The sequence below is a fragment of the Zootoca vivipara genome, chromosome 12 (genome assembly GCF_963506605.1).
Source record: "Zootoca vivipara chromosome 12, rZooViv1.1, whole genome shotgun sequence".
NCBI classification, from domain to species: domain Eukaryota; kingdom Metazoa; phylum Chordata; class Lepidosauria; order Squamata; family Lacertidae; genus Zootoca; species Zootoca vivipara.
The window spans coordinates 19,198,844-19,220,789 of NC_083287.1; the positions used below are offsets into that span (position 1 = coordinate 19,198,844).

Sequence of the window (21,946 nt, forward strand, 5' to 3'; positions counted from 1 at the left end):
GAATAGTAGTACTCTTACCAATGCTCCTGCCATGTCAGCATTTCCTATTTATCTGAGTAAAAGTAGATACAATAGATGTCTTGTTAAACACTAGTATTGTGTCTCTATGTATGCCACTAGGTTCACAAAGCGAGAAGAAGTAAATGCTATCATCTCTCTCAAGTGGTTTGCCACAAATTATCGTAGACCTAGGTAGCAATTGTGGTCTACAATCCTATGCGCACATAGTGTGGGAGTCAGCCCCATGGCACACAGGGAAACTTGCTTCCGAGTACATGTGCCTAGGATTGCAGTGTTAGTCTCTCTCCCATATTCAAAATTTGCCAGCGAGTCATGTTCAAAAAAGAGAGCAAGGGATGACGATTTCCCTGCAAGCGCTGAATGAGCTGCACTGGAGCCAAAATCCGCCCAGCAATGTGCAGCAAGACCTCTTCACTCCTTTTTGAACAGCAGGCCCTCTATTTTGCCCTTCTTGCATCATCCCATGCTGCTTTTTAAAATTCTCCAGAATTTTTTAAATGTACCGTGCAGCATTAGTTAAAGGGACTAGGGATTCCCTATCCAGGAAAGAAGAAAAAAGTTATGCTGCTCTTGAATTTCCCTGCATGCTTGCCCGGGGACTACTGCAAAGACACAGCGTGCACAAATTGCTAAGTGGTAATAGAGACCTTAACCTGCACTAATCTGAACTTGCATTGGCATTATCAGCGGCAACCCATGAGGTCACTGGCTAGAGGAAACTGGACTTTGCTCTTCAGCCAAGAGTCAGCAATATGTGGCAGTGTGGAGATAGGGGCAGCTACACCCACGCTGTGCAGCAGACAGTGCACATTGCTGGCCTCGCCAGTCTTGCCTGCAACACCGCTAGGAGATGGTCAGCAACAGCGGCATGGGACCTTACCTTACCCCAGGTCACCTATTGATGGTGGCATCCAACTTCTATCTTGGACTGCACTGTGGTGGTGTTGTTTTTCCCCATGTCCCCACTTTAATGCTACAGCCTTTGCCAAAGATTGCTGGAAATCAACCTTTGGTGAGGCACTGAGAATTCTCTTTTGAGGATCCCTGGATGCTCTCCTGTAGAGCTAGACTCCTAAAGTCTGGCAGAAAGAGGAAATGGCAGCTTAACCAGTTTAGGACTGCTGAGTGGATAACGTCAACCTCATGTTACATGGAAGTTACTGCATAATTTCCCAAACTTGGGTCTCCGGCTGTTTTTGGACTACAACTCCTAATGGGAATTGTGGTCCAAAAACAGCTGGAGACCCAAGTTTGGGGAAACCTTGTGTCAGACACTAATAAAACTGAGCATTGGTTAAAGCCATAGGTCTTGTCTAGGAAAGGGAGCCAAGCTTGTGAAAATACTTTGCTTTACCCCACACAAGTGAGCAGACAAAGAAGGAGCATTTGTTATGGGGGTTGTGATATGGGTTAATAATGTACATTGCTACTGATATGATCCATTTAAATATAAGTGAAGGTGTATCTTATGAGATAGTCACATATACTTGTGTGGAACAGGTAGAACCCTTGAACCCTAAACCCTGGCCCTGGCCTTTATGTAGTAACCTCTTCAGGACACATGTTCACTGTGAGGAGTTGAAAAAATGAAGTATTGGAGTTCTATAGAGCTATTCTGTATATATGCCAGAGTTAAAAAAAATAACTTATAAAGAATATATATATATATATATATATATAATAATAATAATTATCTATAGCCATTCAGTTTTAGATATGGGTCAATAAGTGGTTGGCAACAAAGAGCAGAGAAGATGGGAAAGGAATGCCCATGTTTTGAATCTCTGATATTTGCTGCTGACATTTTCCCCCCACAGAGAGCTGAAAAGGATATTATAAATAACATGAGATGATCTGCTCAGTCAGATTCAGCCATACTGATTTGCAGCTGCAGTGCCTGCAAGTAGATTTTAGCTACAAAAAATGTAAACCATATTTTTTGAATTAAGTGGGGAGCAGGAGATTAAAGGCTACTCATAAAATGCTAGTGATGCAAAACATTGGCCATAGATTTGCTAAAACATTCACATGTTTTTTTAAATATTAGCACTTGAGGATTTTTATGCTTAGAGAATATTGACCAAGAGTTTATTCATTTGTATTTACTTTTGTGGTTTGTTTTTTTAAAGAAAAAGCTGTCCACTTATAAGGGGTGTATGTGTGTGTATGTATCTGTCCACCACACACACACACACACACTTTACATATGCATTATGATAAAGTAAAAGGAGGAAGATTGTGCTGTTCCAAGAATAAAGGGTTGGGTCCAAAGGTGCCCTTTTGTAAAGAGGGGTTCTTCCATTCTCAGAAAGGTACTTGCTATTTGCAGAAGGGGATTAGATCCAATGACACACACACCCGGCAGATGTTCAAAGGGCATGGGGGCTGCAGGCGGAAGTTAGACCTGACAGCATGGAGCACTTGATCCAGCCCATTATGTGCCTCCAAAATCCAAAGAGTTTCATTTTTCTTTTACATGTTAATTTACAAAGATAGCTCTTTATGAACAATTTTAGAAACAATTCACCCATTTCACTTGCAAATGTTTGTGCCTTGGAAGATAAAGCACCTTTTTTCTTTTGTTTTTTTTTCTTTTGTTTTTGGACTGTCTTAATCTTTAACCAGATATAGGAAGTCAGTCAAGGAATTTAGTGGTCTTCATGCACTTTCATCAGCATCTTTAATATGAGGAATTTCAAAATTCATACTTCAGGATGTTGGATAGCCATTAGTTCCCTGTAAGCTGATGAACAGATTTATTCCTAAAGCATTGGGATCTTGCAACATAGTACTTTTGGAAATAATACTACGTACTATAGAAAGCTTGGTCCAGTGCCCCATAAAAGTGAGCACAAATAACCCTTTCTGGCCACACTAATTAGGCCAGTAAGTGGCCCTGATTCCAAAACAGCCTGTTTCTTTCCATAAGTTGCTGACTTACAAATCCCATTGTCCCTGCCTGGGACTGATGAGAGCTGGAGTCCAATGACTTAAGGAGGGCCACATTTTCCTCTCCCCCCCTCCCCCACCTTACAGCATGAACATATTACAGCTATTATTGGGATGCTACTGAAAATGGCCTTTCCATGGGAAAATCACCTCTGTCCTGGATGTTATGTTTAGAAATGCTTGTCACACAGATAAGAGTTACCGCATTCTGGGTCACTGGGGACATGGGAATGGGAGGTGCTGTGGCCCGTACAGGGCTTATCCTCTATATGGAAACTGTTTTTGACAGCATCTCCACGACAACTTTGAGATGTGCTCCAGCAATATGTCTCGGCTTTTTTATTTTATTTTTATGATGTAGCTGCAATAAGGACAATATCCTCAGCACTCTGGCATGTGCACACATGGCAGTGGTTTTTCAAGCCAAGCTCTGTGGATTTTTGATTTTTTTAAAAAAATTGGCCCATAGAGCCTTTGCTTGTGGCCGCAGAAGGAAACCACTGAGAACCTAGCCATAGAGTACTGAGGATGTGCCAAAGGCAGAGCTGCCTTGGAAAGGATTTTTCACATATGGCATAATATGCAAAACTGAAGTCATGCTACTGCTCTTATCAAAATGAATAGATTTGTTCTTTTAATATTTTGGCCTGTGGCATGTATGGAGGCACAGTACAAATGGCAGAGATAATCAAAGTTTTGCTAGAAATAAAAGAGTCATTCCTGCTCTCTTCATCAGCTGGTCCATGCTCTTTTAAGTTGCTTAAATCTCTCTCTCTCTCTCCCACCCACCCACCCACCCACCCGGTCCTCCCCTTCTCTTGTCATCACAGTGCTGTATGCAAACATTTCTCTTTCTCTCTCTCCCTATCTTTCTCTCTCTCACTCACACAGACGAGTCTCTCGTAGACTTCAGCTGTAAGCAACAAACAATCATTTTTATGTCTCTTATTCACTACCTAATAAAGGATGAAGCCTAAATGTTAAGAACACGTGGAGGATTGTGTGCATTGCATTGTCCCACCGCATGCTGACTTGCTGGACCTTCTCTGCGTAATGAGCGGAACAACTGCCATTTGGATTCTGCATCGCCAAACTTGGGTGTTCCCGTGCCTGCCTGCCAAGTTTGGAAGCCGCCCCAATAATAAGGTGGTGGTTTCTGCACACTGCACACATGAAGGACTTTCTAGGCATGCAGAAATTAAAAACAAAGCACCACCCCTCAAGAAGATGGAAGTGCACAAGGATGTTTTGTTTGTGACTGCAGAATCAATGCAGACAGTGGAATCTATGAGTGCAATTGAGCAAAGGGATAATGAAGGTGTCAAGCAAGGGGGACAGGACTGGTGAACAGAACTGAAGGAGAATTAGGGCCAGGGCTTGCTTGGGTAATGGGTGGACATTGCTGGTCAGAATTTGTAATATGTTTGCAAATCCAACAGCACAAATTAAGACAAAAGGGATTTGGGGAGGGGATTGGGGTGGGGGCGTGCATACATACCACCAAAGTTCCACCTTGGAAATGTGGTATGCATTTTCTCATGGCTGCTAACTCATCCCAAGCTTTTCTGACTGATACTGCGACAAAGGGTAGCCACAAGTTTCCTATCTGGATCAGAAATGAATGTTGAACGATGAGCAAGAAGGAAATGTTGAACAAGGGACGGATACAAATTGGCATGGCCATTTCCTCAGATATGATTGGTTGCTGAATGGGAACCTGTTTACTATCTCGTTGGAATAGCTTGGGAGTCACTGAGATGATGCCGTGATGTCCTTGAGGTCTTCTCTTGACATCTACTAAGTCTTGGAGCACTCCAACTTACTGAACATTTAGTCGTGAGATGGTGAGGACTGTTACTTCCTTTTCCTTGAAAAGTACATAATAAATTACTTACTAAAAAGCATGGAAATGGAGGATGAAGTTGGAAGAATGTTCAACTTCCTATCAGGTCTATGTGCTTTTCGAAATTCAGACTAATTGTACTGAGTCAAACTTTCCAGATTCCTTGGGAAAGCTGTGTGTGTGTGAATGCACATATTTTCTCTGTCTTGGGGAGGGGGCTGATGGGGGGACATGTGGCAAGAGAGGGTGGTGCTCCAACACTCAACTCAGAAGTCCAAACACGCCCAATGCACCTGAAAAGGTTGGTGACTCCAGGGGTATAGTCATGTGTTAGTGCACAACACAGATTGGAAACAAAACTTTATGAAGAGCCACATTTGTAAAATACCTGTGGCAATGTGCTGAAGAAATGTCACATTTCTTGATATCACTTGATATCACTCTGATTAAATAATAAAAGATTTCAGAATAGCATAATTCTAGAAATTAGTTACATCAATCAAGAACCTATAAAGACATAAGAAGCTGCCACAGACTGTCAATCCATGATCTATATGACTATTCAGGAGAGAGCAAGTAGCCACTATCTGAAGGAAGAGGCTCCCCCTCCCATTCTATCACTTGAGAAAATTGTTAACAAGAGTTAAAAGAAAACCAAGATAAGCTATTTGTGTCCCTTTGGTTTTCAGGTCCTGCATTTAAAGATGTTGGGAAAATGTGATTGGAACATCACAAAACCTATGACTGGGTGCAAGCTAAACTTGCTCTGGTCCAGCAATTGGCCCTCCTGAAGCCTTTCTGTATGCATAAGGAAGGAGAGTTGAAGAGAGGTACATTGTGAGACATTGTGGTTGGAATATATATCCAACCACTCATGAGAGCAGAGCAAGTCATTCACAGACGGAGGAAAAGGTGTACATAGTCTAAATGAAGCCTCCTGCAGATGTGAAGGAATTGAACAAAACCTTCAGCATGCATTTTCTCTACCACTGAGTTATGGCCCTTCCCTCAAGCAGTCAAGCAAAGGATCCAAACAGTAAAACATGGGTAAGGGGTCAGTCTGATAGTGGAGAAGAGATAAGAAGGAAGGTCTGGATAGCTCAGTCGGTAGATCATGAGACTTAATTTCAGGTCTGTGGGTTCGAGCTCCCTGCAACAAAGTTCTCTGTGTTGCAGGGGTTTGGATTAGATGACCCTCATGGCCCTTTCAAATCTACAATTCTATTATTCTAACTCAGGCATCCCCAAACTGCGGCCCTCCAGATGTTTTGGCCTACAACTCCCATGATCTGGAGGGCCAAAGTTTGGGGGTGCCTGTTCTAACTGGAACAAAGAAAAACCACGAGAACATATCTCACGAGCCTCTGAAATGTTGAAATCAAGACTGGGCACCTAGGATGTAGTATCAGGAAAGGAAACAGGGCCTGTAGAGGAATAATCAACAGTTGCATTATGTGTCTGAGAGGGACAGAGTCACTAGTCTGCAGTCTGCCTATTTATTTACCTAGATAAGCAACTGAAGACCCACAGTCAAATACAACTCTCTGAGAGGTGTCATTTCACCTTCCAGGTATCATTCTACAACAGCAAAAGGTTTGTTGGGTAGTATTTGGGGTAACAAGACTTGGAAGCAGTCTGTTGAGGAGATTGAGCCTTTGACCTGCCAGCCTCCTTTCCTTCTAAAAGTGCCACTCTGGCAAAACTAGTTGCCACCTAAAGGTAAATGGACTACTAGGTAGAATGAATTGTTTCAGCCTGTAGTGAGGGTCATTGGTGGTCTTAATACATTTTCTGAACCTTGTGCCACCCTCATAGGAAATTTGTAAAAGTTATATTGTTCAAAAGCCCATGTGTGTAGGTTGAGACAGGTTTTAGATTTCCCCAGGGCAGGGGCCTATCCCCTTGTACTTGTAAAGCACCAAGAACATTAATGTTGCTATATCATCTTCATCATTTTTCTCCTCTTGGGAAATGGAAAGAAATCTCATCCCCCTTTCTCATCTGCATTCACTAAGAAAAGTATCTGGAGGATTGAGTGCAGCTCCTGAACAACATGGCATGAGGATGAAATGATGGCAGAAGTGGGTGGGAACATTTTATTCTGTGAACATCCTTATATTGGGATCCATATCAATGGGCTGTATCCAATGGTATTCATACTCATAGACCCATTTGAATGAATGGACGTAACTAACTTAGGTCCTTTAACTGGATACAACCCAATACAGTTACTAGTGATAATAATATGGAGGTATCCTTATTAAATGTAGCATGTAATATGTTATTGAAAACTTCACAATATTCAATAATTTCCTTGAAGTCCAAACACCCATGGCCATAAATAAATGCATATATAAGAGCTGCTGTTTCCCTCCCCTCCCCCTTTTTCGACAATTAATTTTCCAGCCATCAGCTCTATGGAGAATAGGCTTCAAGGATTGAGCCTCTTGGCTCAAATCCCAGCAGGCCAATAGAAAGAACAAAGAGTTTATTATTTTATAGATTGACATAATTATTGAAGGCCAGGCTCATGAATTCTGCATGCCACTGGATGTTAATGTGGACTCTCTATCTGTCATTTACATGGGAAGCACATCACAGACCTCCGGCAGGAATACAAAGTGGTCTGGGTGGCTTTAAAACAACAGCAGAGCAAGGCAAAATTAGTGGCGTATGTGGGGCCATAGGATTTTAGACCGAGCTTCATTTGTTATTTTTGTCTTGGCAAAACACACACACTGTGTGACTCACACGCTTTGAATTCAACAATGCCATTTGTCTCAATACACATGATGTAGAACTAAAAACCACACAGCTCTGGCCATCCAGGTAACACGTGGACTTGGTCTCATTTACACAGCTGGCCAAAGCAGAGGATAATTGTTTCCTGGCTAGAGAGCCTCCTTGGTTCTAGGCACCATAAAAGAGGCCGGCGCAACTCCAGAAATGTGTTTACAATTGACCGTGATTTATTAAACACAGCCATTCTCAAACAACCAGGATTGCAACTCATCCAAATGCTATTTAATTTTAAAAATAATCTGGTAGGCTGCTCTTGCAGCTCTACACAGATGAATATGCTACATTTATGTTCTCAATGCAATCTTGAATGTGTTTAAGAGTGTGAAAAGTTTGCACGTCTCTTCCCATTTTCTTCATCAAAAGCCCACTGCAAGTGCTCTTAGGCAAGGCAAGCAAAATGGACAATTTGGGGGCAAGAGACTTTATCACAGCAGCCAGCCCCACCCTAACCAATGCACATTTGTTGAACAAAGTTTGAACTACGTGAGCAGGTGCTTGAACATGCATTGGTTGGGGCGAGCCTCTCACCTGCACAGCCCTGTTCATTTTATGTGCATAAGTATTTTTATATCACCCTTCAATCATATTCCAAGAAAGGTTTTCACCTCTGAAATGGCATTCACTGTGAGCACATGGAGAGGGCTCTGGGATCATGCATGCAAACCTCGCCTTCAACATCCTCATCTCTGCTTCCCTGTGGTGAGCAGGAAGGTCTGAATGGAGGTTGTAGGCATATTCAGTTGACTCTGCTTATAAGCATCTTGACAACTGGGGAAGGGTTGTGACTTCAGCCAAATGCACTTGCATTCTGCCTTTCCTGCTCAATACAAGGAAAATCCAAGCAGAGTGGGTGGTGTGTAGTAGGGGTGGGGGTGGTGTATGTGTCCGTACATGATTGGGAACATGCCCTGTTAGGAATAACCCCTGAACACAGCTTCCGTCTCCAAAGGTAACTTGGTTGACAAGGTCTGTCGGTGTATTGTGTGCAGGTGTCTCTCCAGACGTAAGAAATACTATTAGATGCAATACAAGACAGTGATATTCTGTACCTGGAAGAGAAGTGGGGATTTGGGCTGGATCTAGACGCATCAAAGAAGCGTTTCAGTTAAACACGTTGTAAACTCATATAGGGAAACCCAGTAGGGAAAGACTGGACTCCACAGCGCCATCTGGTGTCACAGTGTTATGTCGCATATACCACGCATATAAAATGCTTTTTCTTTACCAATCTAGCTGTTCCTGCAGTGCACTTGTAGGACTATGACATGACATGTTCCTGCTTCTAAGATTCCAATTTAAACATAATTTTTATAAAGGTCCAGGAATTCTGGTCTCTTCTGCACATGCACAACGCAGCCCCACCCCCTATTATACATTTGCAAAGTTTCTGAATGTCAACTGACATTGGCATTCAACTGCAGCAGATTCTTCGGAGAATGAAAAGGACAAACTCAGGCATGTAACTACACATCAAACTCTGGCTGCTGCATATGCTGTTCTTATGTTACAGTACTTAGAACCATAGAATTGCAAAGTTAGAAGGGACCCCAAGGGTGATCTAGTCCAACATCCTGCAATGCACGAATTTCAACTAAATCCTATACGACAGAAGGCCATCAGACCTCTGCTTAAAAACCTCCACGGAAGGAGAGTCAACCACCTTTCAAGGTACAGTAGTTCGTTCTAACAGCACTTACCGTCAGAAAGTTCTTCCTGGTGTTGAGTCAGACTCTCCTTACTTGTCACTCGAAGCCATTGGTTTGGGTCCTACCCTCCAGACCTGCGGGTATGCAACAGTAAACAAATTTAATAAATGATGATGATGATGTTAAAAGCACAGTTTCTCCATCTTCCATGTGGAAGCCCTTTAGATATTGGAAAATGGCTACCATAGCTTCTCTCAATCTCCTCTTTACCAGGATGAACATACCCAGTTCCTTAAACTGTTCCTCATAAGGCTTGGTTTCCAGACCCAAGTCTTGTGGTACCTTAAAAACTTATACATTTATTACAGCATGAGATTTCATGGAGTAGGGCCTGTTGCTGCAACAAACTAACATGACTATCTTTCTGGAAATGTAAACATAGGTCAACTCTTTCTCTATTTTGCCTGATTATTATTCAGTCTGACTTGGCAGTGGTTCTCGAGGGGCTCAGGCAGAGGTCTTCCCCATCACTTGTTACCAGCTCCTTTCAGTTGGAGATACTAGGAATTGAACCAGGGACATTTTGCATGCAAAATGTTATTTGCCCACAAACTATAGCTCCCACAGCTTGTTGGTTGGGTTAGCTTTATATAGGGCTGCCATATGTGTCCGGGGTTCCCCAGACATATCCAGGATTCGGCCCTCGCAAATTGTGTCAAAAAGCTCAACAACTTTGCCCCCCCCAAAAGCTCATAAACTTTGGTGTCTGGATTTTCACTTTTCTAAATATGGCAACCCTAAGTTATTGAATGCATGCTACTTGCAAACTAAATCCCTGAAAATGATTTATGATAGCAAAATAAATAATAAAAAACAAACATATTTAAAACATTATCAAGAGGGGGGAACCCCTATCATTGGTGATTCTTGATGTTCAGTGGTTCCCAAACCTTTTTAAATATTGCTGAACAGCAATGGATGCATTATTTACAATATTGCACTATTTCGTAACTAATTGCTAAATTGACTTTATGTAACCCAATTGCTTAGATTGCCAAATGATCCTTAGTGGAAGTAAGCAAATGTATTTGGCGATAATTTGCCACAAATGAAAAAGTGTTATTTCAGACACCGAGGCAAAGGATGGAGAGAGAAATATCAGTGTTAACACCTGCAGAGCTACAACACAAAAGTCTAAACCTTTGCCTGATTCACGTGCCACAAATGCATAGAATAGCTCCACAGGACATAAGATGGAGCACATGATAGCTGACCTTTTTTAAGAAGACTTGCTCTTTAGGCAATGTATTCCCAACATACACTGCTAGTTTTGATTTCAGGTCTGGAGAGGACCGTCAATAATTAATTGATATTTGAGAAAATATTTCCCAGACTAAAATCAGGCCATTTCTATCTGAGAAATAATTCATTCAAAACAAGCAAGCAGGCAAACACTGGTATTGACCCAGGCCGAAGATTCTACTAGTGGGAATACAGTGGTACCTCGGGTTGCAGACCTGATCCGTTCCGGGGTGCCGTTCGCACCCCAAAAAGTCTGCAACACGAGCGGTGCTTTCATGCATGTGCAAAAGCATGATAGAGCACTTCTGTGCATGTGTGAAGCACGCAGAATGCTTCTGCACATGCGCACGCAACGGAACCTGGAAGTAAACATTTTCGGGTCCGCCGCATTTGCATCACGAAAAAACTAAACCCACAGCAGAAGCAACCCGAGGTATGACTGTATATTAATTACTAATTATAAATTTAAAACCCAAATCCACACAAAGGACTTGAGAATGGTTGTTTTATGAACATGTTGAAGATTTGTTTATTATTGAACTGTACTATTTGCTCCATTGACTTCAGTGGGAGATAGGTGCATCAAATCACTGCTGGGTTGGACCACGAATCTATAAATCATTGAAAAAATACAGGAATCATTGAAAAAATACTGGGTAGAAACTCCCAATCCCTTTCAGTGACCAATTTTTTTTAATTGTTAAAGAAGATTCCAACCCTCTCTGCTTCTGCATTTTCATATGAAATATGAAACAGCTTTTTAAAAATTCATCTGCATTTTGCGTAGTTTGGACATTCCACAATTTTCCTGCCCTCCATATAATTAGCATGTGTTCAGGGTTCCATACTCCCCCTGACTGTTCAAATGAATTTCATGAAATGGTATGAATTAATCTTGGTTGTTGGTAGGTATATTCAATCTTTTATGGGACTGGTCCTTATGAATAATGAAAGCCAGAGGACAAAAGGTTCTCATAAGTAACTAGCAATACCCAGGTGAAATAGAAGTGCTTTAGAACTGGGGGAAGGCTAGGCAGATGCCAAAAGAAGGATTCCTTTCTCGCTTTCTGAAATATGATGTATTATTTGCCTGGGCAATCGCCTGTCAAAATAGATTCATCATGCTCAGTTGCTAAGCGGTCTTTTACTTAGATAGGCAGCTTGCGAAGTGCAGATTTTTAATAGTATTGGAAGCCTAAAATAAATACCTCATTTTTCTTGGTTTGAATAAAATTGTTAAGAGTTTCCTAGCAGTGCCTTCCTTTTTAACTTGTCTCCATACCCTCATACCAAGTCGCATCCTCATATATAGCCCTGCATAAATTTTGAATTGAGGCCTCATATGAACCCAATTAAGATTTGAGACACACATATGTACTTCTTTTACATCCCAACTTTCCTTCAAGGCGTCACAACAACATCCGTGGGTCTTTTCCATTCCCCATGCACACACATACATTTAATTTTCACAACAACTCCGTGAGGTAGATCAGGCTGAAAATTACTTGGTTGGCCCACCTCTGGTGGGCAATGTGGCTGAGTGGGGATTTGAACCCAGGTCACCGAGGTCCTGGTCTAACCCTTTAATGATGACTCCACGCTGACTCACACAATGCGGTGTGAAGAGGATGTATGGCAGCTCCAAGCCCTTCCTTCCCACCACCAATGACCGGACAGCCAGTCCCACTCACTGCATAAAGAAATAGCCAACACATTTTGCTGTCTTAGGTAGACTATAAATGGAGCCGCTCCTGTTTCAGCATCTGAGGCAATAACCTCACAAGCATTTCGCTCCCCCCCTCACAGCAACAAATTATTATTTTGTTGTTGTTTAGTTGTTTAGTCATGTCCGACTCTTTGTGACCCCATGGACCAGAGCACGCCAGGCACTCCTGTCTTCCACTGCCTCCCGCAGTTTGCTCAGACTCATGTTGGTAGCTTCGAGAACACTGTCCAACCATCTCGTCCTCTGCCGTCCCCTTCTCCTTGTGCCCTCAATCTTTCCCAACATCAGGGTCTTTTCCAGGGAGTCTTCTCTTCTCATGAGGTGGCCAAAGTATTGGAGCCTCAGCTTCAGGATCTGTCCTTCCAGTGAGCGCTCAGGACTGATTTCCTTAAGAACTGATATGTTTGATCTTCTTGCAGTCCATGGGAGTTGTAGTCCCAAAACAGCCCTCCAGCTGTTTTGGGACTACAACTCCCATCATCCCCAACAAACAGGGCCAGTGGTCAAGGATGATGGGAATTGTAGTCCCAAAACAGCTGGAGGGCTGAGTTTGGGGGTCCCTGCTCAAGAGTCTCCTCCAGCACCATAATCCAAAAGCATCAATTCTTCGGCGACCAGCCTTCTTCATGGTCCAGCTCTCACTTCCATATATCACTACTGGGAAAACTATAGCTTTAACTATACGGACCTTTGTCGGCAAGGTGATGTCTCTGCTTTTTAAGATGCTGTCTAGGTTTGTCATTGCTTTTCTCCCAAGAAGCAGGCGTCTTTTTATTTCGTGACTGCTGTCACCATCTGCAGTGATCATGGAACCTGAAATATACTCGGAGTCGAGAGTGAATTTCATGCTCTTTATTCAGCTCATATTCATCAAGGAGAAGAAGAGAAGACGAATGGCTCTTTTCCCAAAACCATCTGCTTATATACATTATTTACACAATGGGCCTTGCGTGATTGGCTACTTCAGGGCTACACCTGTGGGCCAATTATATTGTGGATTGACTTCTGCCTGCAGCCTGATTGGCTGCTCCTACAGGCCAATCAGGTAGCAGATTCACTTCTGCCAGCCGCCTGATTGGCTGCTCCAGCAGGCCAATCAGGTTGCGGATTCACTTCCACCTGGAGTTGGATTGGGTAGCTCCCGCTGATTCTGAATCCTATTGTTCTAGGATTCAGCTCAGTACATAACACCCCTCCCCTCTAAGTTCCAGTCCTGCCCGGGAAGTTGCATTCGTAGTCCCCAAGGTCTGCTGGCCGCCTCCGTGTGCGTTGTGGCCTGGGGTGTTCCTTGGTCAGGGGTTCTGGTTCTGGCTCGTGTTCCGAGGCTGCTGGCTGTGCCGGGGCTGTCTGGTCTGGCGCCACTGAACCACTAGGTTGTGACTCTGGTTCCGGTGTCCTTCCAGCCTCGGGGCGCCCCTCTGTGCCTACTGCTTCTGCTTCCCCTGCCCACCCCTCTCGCTCTACAGGCCTCACTGCCCTGCTGTCCCCTTGGGACCCCTCTGTCCCGCTCTCCTCCCGGGTTCCTCCTGGGAATCGTCGCCGTAGCTGGTCGCAGTGGCGGCGCCAACATTGCCCCCCTTCCGTTAGTACCTCGTACGACACGGGACCGGTCACCTTGGTGACTGTGGCGGGTACCCATGCTGGGCCTGCCCCAAAATTCTTTGCATACACTGGGTCCTGGGCCACAAATGTCCGGGGGTTCCTGCCTTTCCCCACCACTACCTCATCCTGAGCTCTGTCGGGGTGAAGTCGGTCCAGTCTAGTTGCAAGGCGCCGGCCCATGAGTAGTTCAGCTGGGCTCCGGCCCGTCGTTGTGCTTGGGGTGCTGTGCTGTGCTAGAAGAAATGCGGCAAGGCGGTATTCCCAGTCCCCTTGTGTTATGCGGCGGAGGCTGTCTTTGGTGGTCCGCACCATGCGCTCCGCTTGGCCATTGGTGGCAGGGTGGAATGGTGCTGAGCGGATGTGGCGGATGGCGTTCTGCGCTGTGAAGGTCTGGAACTCCTCTGACGTGAATGCGGTTCCATTGTCCGAGACGAGGGTGTCAGGGAGCCCGTGGGTTGCAAACAGCTTACGTAGTACCCGGATGGCTGCCGCCGTAGAAGTGGACGGTACCAGTGCGACCTCCAGCCATTTGGTGTAGGAATCCACCACTATGAAGAATGTTTTTCCCTGGAAGGGGCCAGCAAAGTCCACGTGCAAGCGTGACCATGGATGTCGGGCGGACTCCCAGGGCTGGACTGGGGCCCTTGGGGGATCCGGGCGGGATTCTTGGCAGGTCTGGCAGTGTTGGACCCAGGCCTCTATCTCTCTGTCAATCCCCGGCCACCACACATAACTCCTGGCAAGGGCCTTCATCCTCACTACCCCTGGGTGTGTCTCGTGTAGGGCTGTGAGGACCCTTTTGCGGAGGGGCTGGGGAACAACAACCCTGCTTCCCCATAACAGGCACCCCTTGTGGGCCGACAGTTCATGTTTGCGGTTTGTGTAGCCAGCGAATTCTGGCCCGGGGCTGCTGCTGGGCCATCCTCGCCACACCCAGTCCAGGACCCGGGAGATGACCCTATCTTTTGTGGAATGGTGCGCAACTTCTTGTGCCTGAATGGGTCGGTCGGGAAGCAGCTCCAGGGTCATAACCTCTTGCGCAGGCGCTGGGTCGGGGCCTGTTTCTGGTAGTGGTAGCCTGCTGAGTGCGTCTGCGTGGCCCATCGCCTTCCCAGGGCGGTGGATTAGTGCATACTGGTAGCCGGCAAGGAAAATTGACCACCTGAGGACACGTGGAGACAGCACTTGGGGGGTCTGCTTCTCGGGGGCAAACAGGCCAAGCAACGGCTTGTGGTCAGTCACTATGGTAAAGGGCCGCCCGTACAAGAAATCATGGAATTTTTTTACGCCCTTCACGATTGCCAGACCCTCCTTGTCAATCTGTGAGTAGTTTCGTTCGGCTGCAGCAAGCGTCTGGGAGAAGTATGCCACCGGCACCTCTCTTCCATCCGGGAGTTGGTGTCCCAGGACAGCGCCGATGCCATAGGGAGAGGCGTCGCATGCCAGCACCACTGGCAGCCTCTCGTCGAAGTGTGCTAAGACCGGGTTCGAGACGAGCAAGTCCTTGACTGCCTGGAATGCGGCCCTTTGTCGCTGGCCCCACACCCAAGGGGCCCTTTTATCTAGGAGTCTGTGTAGGGGCTCCGCTACCGCTGCCTTATGGGGAAGGAAGGCATGGTAAAAGTTCAATAGTCCCAAGAATGACTGAAGTTCGGGCTTGCTCTTGGGCGCTGGGGCCTCACAAATGGCCCGTACCTTGTCACCGGTTGGATGGACCCCTTCTGCGTCCACCTTAAATCCCAGAAAGTCCACCTGCGGCACTCCCAGTAAACACTTTTCCCGCTTCACCTTGAGGCCCGCCGTCTGGAAACGGTGCAGGACGGAGCGGAGGCGGTCCTCAAATTCCTCTGGTGTGGGCCCGGCGATCAGTACATCATCGAAGAAGGGGGTGACGCCAGGAATCCCTTTAAGGAGAGAGTCCATTAGATTCTGGAATATGCCTGGTGCCACGCTAACGCCAAATTGCAGCCGCTTTACTCTGAATGCCCCTCTGTGCGTCACAATCGTCTGAGCCTCTGCTGTGGCTTCGTCCACAGGCAACTGTTGATACGCTTGGGCCAAGTCCAGTTTGCCAAAGATTTTTGACCCAGCCAGGGTGGCGAGGACATGGCTGACCACTGGCACTGGGTATGCATGGGCCGTGAGAGCCTTGTTTATGGTGCATTTGTAGTCTGCACAGATGCGGACCGAACCGTTAGGCTTGACGGGTGTGACAATTGGAGTTTCCCAGGGGGCGTTGGGCACCGGCTCCAGCACTCCTTGCTCCACGAGCCGGTCCAATTCCTCGTCTATGCGGGGTTTCAGGGCGAACGGGACCCGGCGGGCCTTGTGCCTGATGGGTCGTACAGCGGGGTCTAGCTGTAGGGCAATGGGGGGTCCTGTATATCGTCCCAATGCCCCATTGAAAACCCCTGGAAACTCTTTGCATATGGCGTCCACGTCCACTTGTAAGCTAGTGCGGTTCACCCCGGTAACGGCTAGCCCCAGAGGTCCAAACCATGCCAGTCCCAGTAAGCTAACGTAGGGGCCCTTAACTACCAGCAAGTCCAATTGTTGCTTTCGCCCTCGATATTGCACCCTGAAGGTCCCCACCCCCATTGTAGGGACCTTACGTTTCTGGAAGTCCCGGAGGGTGAATGGGGCCGGCCTTAGTTTGGGACCCCCATTAGGGCACAGTTCCCTTAATGTTCGGGCCGAGATTATGGATAGAGTTGAACCCGTGTCCAGCTCCATGCGGCATGGGGCTCCCTCTATCTGTACCTCTATATAAATTTTCTCTGTGCTGGGATGGGGCAACTGGAATACCTGGTAGTCCGTGATCTCCGTCGAGTTGCCTTGGTGCATGGTGCCGTGTGACCTGGGGCTCCTGGGTCGGTCATCTGATGCTTGTCGACGGGTGAGTCGAGCCCGACACACCCGGGCGATGTGTCCCAATTTTCTGCACTGCCTGCACTCTGCGTTGCGGAAACGACAGGTCCTCCTCTCGTGGTTCTCCCCGCAGCTTGCACAGTTCCCTCCTTCTCGTCGAGGCTGCTGTGGTGTGTGTGCTGCTTGAGTGCGCCGCTGTACTCGGTGTACTTCCTCCCTGTCAGATTCGGATTCGTCGGTGAGGTCTTCGTGGTAGACCCTCGGTTGGGATGGCGGGGCCGGTCGTGCCTCTTGCGTTGACCTCTCGGCGGCTTCGGTTGCCAGGGCTTCCTCCAGAGCAATCTGGAACGTGAGGTCTTTTTTGGCGTAGAGGCGTCGTTGCAACATCTCGTCCCTCAGGCCACCGACAAGGCGGTCACGAAGCATGTTCTCCAACTCTGAGAAGTTGCATAACCGGGCGGCTTGGCGGAGGGAGGTCACAAACCCAGTTATGGTTTCCCCCGGGGCTTGCCGCTTTGCGTAGAAGGCATTTCGGCAAGCTACCACCGAGGGCTGTGGTGAAAAGTGCTCCTTCAGCCGTTCCATTATTGTTTTGTAAGAGACGGTAGCGACATCTCTAGGTGCAAGGAGAGCCCGGGCGATTTCAAACGTCTCCTCTCCACAGACGCTGAAGAATGTCGCCCTCTTCATGGCATCGTTGGTGACTTCTTTCGCTTGCAGGAGGAAGTTGAAACGGGCGGCGTACCCTTCCCAGTCTCCTGATGCTGGTTTGAATGGCAAGAAGCTGCTGTCGGTTGCCATTCTGGGTTCCTTGGGTCCTGGAGCTGAAGCCTGGATGCACGGTGCGATGCAGCGGTGCAGCAGGTGGCGGTGCTGCGGTGCAGTGCGTGGTGGCGGTCAGCTCAGCAGGATCCCACCCTCGTCGCCAGTGAAATATACTCGGAGTCGAGAGTGAATTTCATGCTCTTTATTCAGCTCATATTCATCAAGGAGAAGAAGAGAAGACGAATGGCTCTTTTCCCAAAACCATCTGCTTATATACATTATTTACACAATGGGCCTTGCGTGATTGGCTACTTCAGGGCTACACCTGTGGGCCAATTATATTGTGGATTGACTTCTGCCTGCAGCCTGATTGGCTGCTCCTACAGGCCAATCAGGTAGCAGATTCACTTCTGCCAGCCGCCTGATTGGCTGCTCCAGCAGGCCAATCAGGTTGCGGATTCACTTCCACCTGGAGTTGGATTGGGTAGCTCCCGCTGATTCTGAATCCTATTGTTCTAGGATTCAGCTCAGTACATAACAGAACCCAAGAAAGTAAAATCTCTCACTGCCTCCATTTCTTCCCCTTCTGTTTGCCAGGAGGTGATGGGACCAGTGGCCATGATCTTAGTATATATATATATATATATATATATATATATATATATATATATATATAGCTTCAGACCATATTTTGCACTCTCCTCTTTCACCCTCATTAAAAGGTTCTTTAATTTCTCCTCGCTTTCTGCCATCAAGGTTGTGTCATCAGCATATTTGAGGTTGTTGATATTTCTTCCGGCAATCTTAATTCTGGCTTGGGATTCATCCAGTCCAGCCTTTCGCATGATGAATTCTGCATACGTTAAATAAGCAGGGAGACAATATACAGCCTTGCTGTACTCCTTTCCCAATTTTGAACCAATCATTTATTCCATATCCAGTTCTAACTGTAGCTTCTTTCATATTTCCAATTTTCTTGAACAGATCTCTGGTTTCCCCCACAAATTATTTATTATTATTATTATTATTATTATTACCTAATTAATTCCAATTGTGCATCACTTCCTACGACAGAGAGATTTCATAATACAGTAAAAACATATGTAAAAAAGTTAATTACATATACAGAAACAGATTTAAATCAAATACTGACTGGGAAAAAAATCTTCACTTAGAAGTTTTGTTGAAAGGAAAGCCTTCAATGGGCACCAAAAATATAACAACCCCAAAATGTTGAAATTATAAATAAACAAATAACTAGGCACCAAAAGAGGGATAAGGAGCTAGTTAATAGGGAGACGCCAACAAGTGTCGCAAAAGGCAAGCTTTCAAGATGGAACCGTTCCTCAGGAATGAAGGTTCAGCGTTATTTGTGTTAGATTTTCGGCACCTTACCAAAATGCAGGCCCTGCCGAGAGCACTATGGCCTTGTTGGCATCAATGAGCGCCATGTCGACACAGCTTGGGTCAACCTTAGAGCCCTCCATTTCACGTGACAAGTTCCTGTCAGACTGTGACAGCTTGCATGACGCTGTCAGGCCACGCAGAGAGACCACAGGCAGAAAAATAGACTGTGGGAACGTCAATGGCTGTGTCGAAGAGACACTTGGCCATGGAGAGGGACATTTGTTTTGCACTGCTCCTGCATCTTTCCCAGCAACCTGACATAAATATTTAAGCTTCCCCTGCTAATTTTCTCCGCCCAGCTTCCGTTTAAAGTGCAGAGGTAGTGCCAGTAATAAGGCCAGGAAACTGTTGTATGCAGGGGTCGGAGGGGGGGGGGGACACACACTGCTTTTGCTTCACTTCAGGTTACAAACGCTTCAGACTCCGCTAACCCAGAAATAGAACCTCGGGTTAATAACTTTGCTTTAGGGTGAGAACAGAAATGGTGCGGCGGCAGCAGGAGGCCCCATTAGCTAAAGTGGTGCTTCAGGTTAAGAACAGTTTCAGGTTAAGAACGGACCTCAGGAACGAATTAAGTTCTTAACCCAAGGTACCACTGTACTGTCCTCTTCTCCATGTATTGTTTCTAAAATATAGTCCTCAAGGTGCATATCAAATGGGAGGGGGTTAAGTGCATACCCTCCAACATTTCCCCAATGAAAAGAGGAATGTCCTATTCCATTATTATTATTATTATTATTATTATTATTATTATTATTATTCCCTGCCCATTTGACTGGGTTGCCCAGCTACTCTGAGTAGCTTCCTAAAAGCACAATAAAACATCAAGCATTAAAAACTTCCCTGTACAGGGCTGCCTTCAGATGTCTTCTGAAGGTTGTATAGTTACTTATCTCCTTGGCTTGGGGGGTCGCATAACTGACCATACCCTCCAACATTTTTCTGATCAAAATAGGGGCATCCTACCATACCCTCCAACATTTCTCTGATGAAAATAGGGACGCCCTAAGGAAAAGTGGGACATTCTGAGATCATTTAAAAAAAAAAAAACAACAACAACAACAACAACAACAACAACAACAACAACGGGATGGCTTCTGTAAATCAGAACTGTCCCTGGAAAATAGGGACACTTGGAGGGTCTGTAAGAGCTTAGAAATATTTTAGGCCAAGGTTGGGGAGTCTGTAGGCCCCCATATCCTGTAGGACTCCAGTGCCCATCAGCCTTGTCCATCAACCATGGTGCTTGAGGTGAATGGGAGGTGAGGAGGGCCCAGGTTCCCTGTTCTAGTTTTAGGGCCTAACTAAAAGAGGGCCTGTAACTGACCCTTTCTCAGGCCTGGCCAGAGTTAGCCGCCTCAGCAAATTGTTGGTTATTTAATTTATTATGATTATATTGGTATTAACAGAGACACACTTGTGGGATTTCTGTCTCTGGTGTAAAAACAAAGAACCTTGATAGATTCTTGGGGCCTTTGAACCTTGATACTTGAGAGGAGAGAGTATCATTTTCTGCTCCACCTCAGGCAGCAAAACATGGTGGGCAGAACTCGGCCTTTCCTACCAACAATGCCCCTGACAAAGGATGTCCAATTATGAAGTTTTTTTAATGCACAAATGCAGAGAAAGGGAAGAAAGGTCCCAAATGTGCAGTTTTCCCATTAGATGGTATCATCAGTACATTGACGCTTGAATCAGACTAGCAGCTTTGATGCAAACTGTGCTTCATGATGGTTTACAGAACTAAAAGCTTTGTGGGACCACAGTAGGATTCAAAATGTTTTGGCTAAAAAAGGAAACCTCCTTACATCTGAGGCCAAAGCAATTTTTATTCTTGGCTTCCTTAATTAACATCAAGCTCAGCATAGACAGAGTTGCCATGCTAAATAAATATGGAGCTGTTTTTGTAAATATGGAGCTGTTTTTGCATTCAAAATAGTTGTAATTTGGATATTCTGACAGGGAGACTAATTCTACTGGAAGTCCATCTAGGCTCCTGGGGGCCATCGGTTGCGTTATCTTAACCGTAAAAAGTAATGGTCTTTAGATTTAAATCAATTAAAACATTATCATTATTTTAAAATTGCCGAAGCTTATTTTGAAGGGAGCCTGCAGTTCAGCAAAAAGTCTCTGTCATACCTGCCAAGTTCGGGACATAAAGATCCGGGATCGGCAGCGCACGCATGACCGGAAGTTGCGTGACGCAACTTCCGGTGGCGCTTCGCCCTTCTATGGGCACCAGAAAATGGCGGCGCCAGTGCCGGAAGTCGCTTCCGCGCATGACCGGAAACACGTAAAAGCGACTGCCGGCGCCGCCATTTTCTGATGCCCATAGAAGGGCAAATCGCCACCGGAAGTCGCGTCACGCAACTTCCAGTCATGCGCGGAAGCGACTTCCGGCGCCGGTGCCGGCATTTTCTGGTGCCCATAGAAGGGCAAAGCAGCACCAGAAAAATGGCCGCCGGGCAGAAGCCGATTTAAGGGACAATACCGGGATTTTTCACTAAACGGGAGACCGCCGGGAAACGGTAAGAAAAAAGGGGTTTTCCCGGCGGAAACGGGATACTTGGCAGCTATGGTCTCTGTGGTTTTACACAGATAGGGCCAAGCTGTGTCTTTCAGTTTACGCTGCTGTGTTTGTGGGAAAAAGACGGAGCATTCTGTTGTTCCGGGCGACCCGGGAAACCACAAGGCCAAATTCCAAGCCACCAAAGGGAACCACCATTGGCCAGGATGCCTTCCACCAGACCTCAGTCCCTGTCCTATCTCAAGTAATTGAGGCACAAATCTGTTTCCCACCCAAGCATAAGAAGGTCAGCTTCTTCTCTTTGCAATCATAAGAATGAGGGGATTAAAAAGTTGGTTTTCATTGCTAGCTAATGGGAAATTAAAAATTTACATGCTTCTAATGAATGAAATAAAATGCATAAATTTAGGCTTGAGATAATAGTCTCCCCACATACTTTTTTAAAAAGTAATGCTGAACTAGCAGTGTGGCCAAATATAACCGTATGC

At 45.9% G+C, this 21,946-nt stretch overlaps 1 long non-coding RNA gene across 2 annotated transcripts in view; it reads right to left on the bottom strand.

Annotated features, from left to right (window-relative positions):
• The window catches only part of LOC118091789 (uncharacterized), a 145,662-nt gene that overhangs the window by 114,405 nt on the left and 9,311 nt on the right, over window positions 1–21,946 (bottom strand). For both annotated transcript variants that reach the window (XR_009558378.1, XR_004693440.2), the window contains exon 2: window positions 9,313–9,395. This is a non-coding gene — a long non-coding RNA (uncharacterized LOC118091789). The remainder of the gene's footprint in view (window positions 1–9,312; window positions 9,396–21,946) is intronic.